The 6602-nt window shown below is 42.9% G+C and overlaps 1 protein-coding gene across 7 annotated transcripts in view; it reads right to left on the bottom strand.

Annotated features, from left to right (window-relative positions):
* Positions 1–2981: 2981 nt before the first annotated feature.
* The window catches only part of Naaa (N-acylethanolamine acid amidase), a 65522-nt gene continuing 61901 nt past the window's right edge, over positions 2982–6602 (bottom strand). For 6 of the 7 annotated variants that reach the window (XR_002819393.1, XR_002819383.1, XR_002819390.1 and 3 more), the window contains 2 exons: positions 3570–3974; positions 2982–3063 (listed from right to left, as the gene is read on the bottom strand). The gene's annotated coding sequence lies outside the window, so the exon portion shown is untranslated. The remainder of the gene's footprint in view (positions 3064–3569; positions 3975–6602) is intronic. The other variant, XR_002819385.1, reaches the window with a different exon arrangement.

The following is a 6602-nucleotide window of genomic DNA, read 5'->3' as shown; positions in this document are numbered from 1 at the left end:
ATGTACTGTTTTCTAAATAGTAAAAAAAACCCAAAATTAATATTTTCTCCCAAAGGATGAGGACTATCCGAAGGCAGTTAGGCAATGACATTAGGATCTTGGAAACCAGGTTATTAAGCCATTCAGAAATATAAATAGAAAGCACTGCTAGAGATGAAATGTTCATGACACTGAAAATCACAGAACTATTTTATAGACTTTTAGGAAGCTAATTCTCCTATCACTCCTTTTGCTCAACACAATTTTTTAAAGAGTCAAATATAAAATTTTAGAGGAAAGTTACTGAGCTCTACTTAAAGTATTTGTCAAATTGTGAGGGACAAATGAATTGACCAAAGGGTTGTAGGTATAAATATGTGCCTGGCCTTCAAGTTGGAGCATTGTTCTTGGATGGCCAAAGACTATCTGTCAGTTTTGATATCTTCTGTTCAGTATTTCCTCACAAGGTACTTCTGCCTTGTGACCCTGACATTTACCTCCTCATTTAAACCTCAAAATGACCAGGAGGTACTATAGTTGCATCCATTTTATTATAATTTTTATGAGTACATGTTTACAGAATGTAATGTTTACATTTCTTATGTGTATACAATACAGAGAATGCAGTTTATAACTTAGCAGATGCCTGTAATCCTAGAACTCAAGAAGCTGAGGCAGGAGGCTCTCAGGTTTGAAGTGTCAGTACTGAGGAAACAAAGCACTCCACATTTCAAGAAAAAAATCAGTAATAAAAAGGTACAAATAACAGCAAGAATAAATATATAGTGTGCAATAAGGTGGTAATTTCAAACTAAAAAACAGTAGTAACTGATTGAATTTTGGGGAAGGGTCCCTTTTTGATTTTTACTTTGAGGAAGATATTGCTAAAGTGTCCAAGCTGGCCTCAAAGTTGCATTCCTTCAGCCATTTGAGGAACTGGGAATAAAGGCAATTTACCAGGCCCAGCTAAAATACTAGTGTTTCAGTTACTCTTCTCTCATTACTGGGACAAGTGTCAACACCCAAAATGAAGGAAAGAAAGGTTTATTTAGCCCACAGTCAGTAGAGGTTTCAGCCATACTCAGCTGGCCACAAGGTAGAATGGCTCAAGGCAGTGAGCAACCTTTCATGGTGGTGGCAAAGCAGAGACCGAAGGAGAGTGGAGGCAGCTCTGGCAGCTAGCTAAGCTGTCTCCTCTCCTCACATTGTAATGCAAATTACCTGCCCCAGCGCAGTTTCAGTATCCACACCCACAGTAATAAATCAACAGTACAGGAGCTGCCCCATAAACTGCTTGAGGCTTTGGGGGACAGCTAGAAAAAACCATAACAATTGGTAATTTGAATTTAAACAGTAAATTTTCTACTTAAGGCAAAGACTGTGATTGAAAAGAAAACTGATATTTTCAAGAGAGGGATCAAGAGCCAAGCACAGTGGCACATGTCTGTAATCACACCACCATGGGAGGCTGAGGCAGGTGGATATCAAGTTAGCACCCAGGCTGGGCAACTTAGCAAGACCCTGGATCAAAAGTAAAATAAAGCAGGGGGAGGATGGACCTCAATGGTGAAGGCCCTAGGATGAATGTCCATTATTGCCAAAAGGAAAAGTGGGAGGGAAGATTAAAAAAACAAAAAGGTCAGAAATCTGTGAAGAAAAATATCAGTGCATTTTAGTTATTTGATATTAAATATTCTAAAGCAGAGGATTATTAATGGCATGTTAAAGATATGACGAATGTCCCCCAAAGTCTCAAGTGCTTGTGGGTGGGGCTGATCTGAGGTGGCTGGATGTAGGGTGTGTGATGCTGGGATCAAGGATGTATCCTGAGGATTCATTGACAGCTCCATGCTAGGATTCATGGAGTGAGTGCTCTAAAGCAGGGGCTGGACAAAAGAGAAGAGGCAGAAATGGGATGCTGATTCCCTTCCCTGTGGTGCTTGTTTGCTGTTGGCTGCTCGGTGGTTGCTGCTTTCTGCCTGCTGTCTGCTGCCTGCTGTGGACTATTGCCTCCTTTCCCATGCCTCTCTGCAAGCCTCCTACTAGGAGCCAGCTGGTCATGCACAGAACCCTCTACAAACTGTGAGGCAAATGAACCTGTTCTCCTTCAACTTGGGCTGTCAGGCATTTGGTTTCAGCAAAAAGAAAGGTAACCAATGCAGGCATACAGATTAAATTGTAAAAATAAGATATTCAACATAATGCAAAAGTTTAAGATTTGTAATTTCATAACTTCTTATATTTTGAGGTAAACAGCAACATAACTAAAAATAAGATAAACCCACTTCCAAAGGGGTTGGACTGAAAGAGCTCTCCAAGAACCAGGGGAAAGAAGGTAAAATAATTTAGAAGACAGGCAGTTTTACCCAGAAGGTGAACAGATTGACCTAATGGTCACTGCCAAAAATACATCTAGGATTGACAGACTGTTAGCAAAGTCTATGGCAGTACAGAGAGCACGCCACCCTCAGGGCCTGTGAGCATCTCAAATTGAAATGGGGGGGAAGAGCTGGAGGGAGGGGTGAGCAGGCCCAGCAGAATGTCTCCAGCACAGAGTGGCCAGCTGTGCCCCGAGATCATGTGGCAGAATCTCCATGCACTTACAGGAGGGTTTCTTTGGTCTCTAGATTCTTAGAATGAGGACCTGAGGGAGGAGGCCTGGATCCTAGCCCTTGTCTAAACTTAAGCATAGGCCAAAGTGCAGGACCATGTGCTGCCCATAATAGGACTCAACACATTTCAAAGGATCAAAATGATACGAAGTACATTTTTATTATAATGTAGTAAAGCTACAAACAAGAACATAACTAACTCCTGTATATTTGAAAACTAAGCAGTACACTTCCAAAATAAACAGCAAGGGAAAACAGAACAAGAGCTAAAATGAATACACAGCAGTGCTTGTACTGCAGCTACAGCAGGGTGGAGAGCTTGGTTTCCAGTCTTTCAGGCAGATGTGTGATGACATCAGAAAGGCCCACACTTGGCCTGGTGATGGACCTCTGTCCTCTAGGAATCTTGGGAAGCTGAGGCAGGAAGATGCTTGAGTCCATTTCAAGGCCCATTGAGCAGAAGAGCAAGAGCCTATATAAAAAAAGAATTTAGCAAGATTGTAAAAGAGAAAAATGAGGACATGATCTACAGACAAAAGCAAGGTGATGGAGATCAGATTAAAATCTAAAGCAGTTCCACTCAGAGCTATAAAACTGCCAGAGACCCAGATATACTGATCAAGGGGGAAAAGACTCAGATTATCCTTTTGGAGAATGGCAGACATGTTACCATTTCTAATTACAGAGGTTTTTAAGGTGAACCATGTAGATAAAATGAGCCAACTCTCTAAAAGCTCACCTACCTAGAACTGTGCCCTCAGTGGTCCTGTATCTAGTACAGAAATGGAGATTGTAACTAGAAGCCCTCCTAGGAAACTCTTGTCATAAAAAACATTATTTTAATTCAATAAGATTTCAAGAGAGGGGCTGCATTTGCATTGCAAGTCCTATCCTAGAGGCTGCTAAACCTGTAACAAGCTGGAATCCTAGGAGAGCAGCAGGTGTTTTCTGCCTTGAACTTTGAGATGAACCACTTACCTGCAGGGACATCAGTCAAACCACAGTCTGGTGAAATAACCAGTCATCCTGTAAAGCCTGTGCAGAAACAGCTCCGCGACTGCCTTCCATCTCTCAATCTCCCTCAGCTGTCTTTCTAAATCTTTATGGAGCTTGTCAATGTAAAGCTGGTTCCTCCTCTCCTCCACCAAGTTGGCCATGACAGCTCTTCGCATGTTCATGGGGTGTCCAGCTTTCAAAGGTACCCCCAACAGGGTGAAGCCTGTTTCACCCATCTTTGAACTTCTGCCAAGAGGGTCAGAGACTTGCAACTTTTCATCCTTGGGAAGGCAGCACAGCTTCAAAATGTCACTTTTCTTGCAGGTTCCAACTTTCAGAGGGTTCAGCTTCTTTTTGCACTCCTTGCAGGGCATCTTTCCACTGGGTCTGAGTGGGTTCAAGACAGATGTGTGAGCTGCCTGTGTCTCCTCACAGTGATTTTTCAGTGGTGAAGAATACTAGGCACACAGCACCATGGGGACAGCGGAATGTGGGAGCCAGTGACATCACACATGCTCCTATCCCAAAGCATTATATTTACTGATCAGAAAAGGAAGTTAACCTAAAGATAAATCACTATTCATTTAGGAATGTAACTGAGTACATGCACAAAACAAGTTGCCTCACACATGCCTACTGCTCTTCTATGCATGTACTTTTCCAATGGTCAGTGTTGTAACCCAAAAATGAGACAACTGGGAGACAAGTCCAAAAAGAAAAGAGCGCTTTATTTTAGCTGGTACCCAGCAGCAACACCCAGCACAAAGTGCCAAAGTGCACACCCAGGAGGGGAGAGACAAGGGTTTTAAGGCTGAAAACTGCAAAGGGGAGGTCTTGTGACTTAAGCACAAGGGAATGCAGCACAGGGGTCAGCGTCCACTTTTGAGAAAACAGGTTACATTTTTTTAACATGCGGTTACAATTTTCAGGAACAAATAATTACAATTTATGGTTCAGTGTTAATCACGGGACATATTGTGTGGAGTGCTCTGGGGTAAGAAATAGTTCAGATCTTAACTTTTAACACACTGTGATTTAGAACAAAGGAATAGTTTGAACATTAAGAAACTGTGTTCAGAGGTCCGATGGATGGCTAGAGCCACCAAGATGGAGTTTAAGTTGTCAGCTTATAACAAACAATCCTCATTAATAAAGTTACAGTGGAAACATACAGAGGTGTATAATACAATGGCTATTCTGGTTACAAAATGGAGTTAATCACATAGGTCATAACAGAAACATACAGAGTTGTTTAACAAGATAGCTGTTCTAGTTACAAAAATGGAGACAGTTACATAGGTTATAACAGTCGGGGCTTGTAGCCACTCCCAATGAATAGCTGAACACTTATTGAGAAGAAAAGGAAAAGTTGATCTAATAATTATTTCAGTTTCATCAGCTCTTTTTGTGTGTTGACCTGAAGTTGCATGAGCCTAGGTCTGTGTTTAGATTTAAATTTAGACTTAGAAAATAACAGGGGGGAACTTCCCCCCCCCTCCCCCCGTCCCTCTCTTGGGACAGGAGCTTTCTTTCTCTCAATAAATATATTCTGCTCATAACCTCTGTTTTTTCCTAAAATTCATTCTTCAGTTTTAGAGAACACAAACTCGTGTAGGTCAGGTCCAGAGATTGTTTTTCCCTGTCATTTGGAGGTTCCCTATGTTGTTTGGAGGTCACCCACCCGAGACCCAGTTTTTCTCCCTGTATCAGAGTCACAACCTAGACTAAGAAAATGTGGGAGGCCATTAACTGGTATCCATTTTATACTAGTGTCAGCCATCTTCTTAAGTTTCTATTCCCCTGCTGAGTTAAGTTTATGGTTCTTCTCACCTTGCCCATTTCCCGTTAATCACATGCTATGCCCCAGGGGTTGCACCTTCCCCATTGTCTAGATACCTGCTGACCCCTAGAGTGGAGACTTCCTCATTCCTACACCCCCTAGATATACACAGCACCTCCCCTGAATAAATGGGACTTGATCAGAATCCTGTCTTGTCCTCATTTTTCGCATCTCTTGTCCTTTGTCCCCTCTTCAATTCCCCACTCCTCCCCCAGGTGACCTTTGTTGACTGACCCACTGGTTCAGGACAAGTGGCGCCCAGTGAATGTGGCACTTGGTATGGAGGATTCAGCGACAGAACCATCCAAGAGAGCCGGCAAGAGAAAGCCCATAAAAGAGAGAGTAAAAGGCAAAAGAGAGCATAAAAGAGGCCTGCGCCGCAGTTGCCTGCTGCGAAGTCTGACCTCAGTAAGCAGACGGCACCCCTTCCCTTTGACAATGGGACAGGCATTAAGTGAACATGAGATATTTGTAGAAAGCTTGAGCAAAGCATTAAAGGCGCAAGGAGTAAAGGTTAAAATTAAGGATTATTATGAGACTTTTGGACCTAAAAAGGTCCCAGTGATACAGGGAAGTAAAACTCCTGACCTGATCTATCTAAATAGGAGTTCATGTTCTCTAGAACCAAGGAATGGATTTTGGGAACAAATGGAGGTTGAAAGTAAAATGTTTGATTGGGAAGGAAAGCTTCTGTCTCTGAGAGGACTGAAGGGGGACCCAAGTGGGTTGCCCAGGAAGCTGTGTCTTTCAGTTTATTTTTATAGAGCAAAACCATGCGGGGTTAAGGTAGAGCGGAATAGGCAGCGGCACCATCCCAGACAACCCAAGGCAATGGCTTTCAGGCAGGAGGAGGGGTCACGCCGGATGCGTGAGAGGAAGAGGTCTCACTTAGGTGGATGTGGGGGTGGGACAAAACTATGGTCAACCAATGGGATTGCAAGCAGCATTGCTCAGGTAAAGTTGATTATGCCCAGGGCCAAATAGGGGCTGGCTGGTGACTCACTTAGGTCTTTTTAGGAGATGGATACCTATTTAGAATATCAATCCCAGGTGCTACTCTTTTAGCATTTGTTTGGCCTTTAGGTCTTTTAGGTCTGGCTCACAGCAGGAGCATCCATCCCTCCCACAGTTGCAAGATAACTTGTCTTTTGTGCTGTCTCCTTCAAAGGCCTTGC

Source organism: Octodon degus, unplaced genomic scaffold (genome assembly GCF_000260255.1).
Source record: "Octodon degus isolate 3935 unplaced genomic scaffold, OctDeg1.0 scaffold00305, whole genome shotgun sequence".
Lineage (NCBI taxonomy): Eukaryota > Metazoa > Chordata > Mammalia > Rodentia > Octodontidae > Octodon > Octodon degus.
This window is presented reverse-complemented; position numbering and strand designations above follow the sequence as displayed.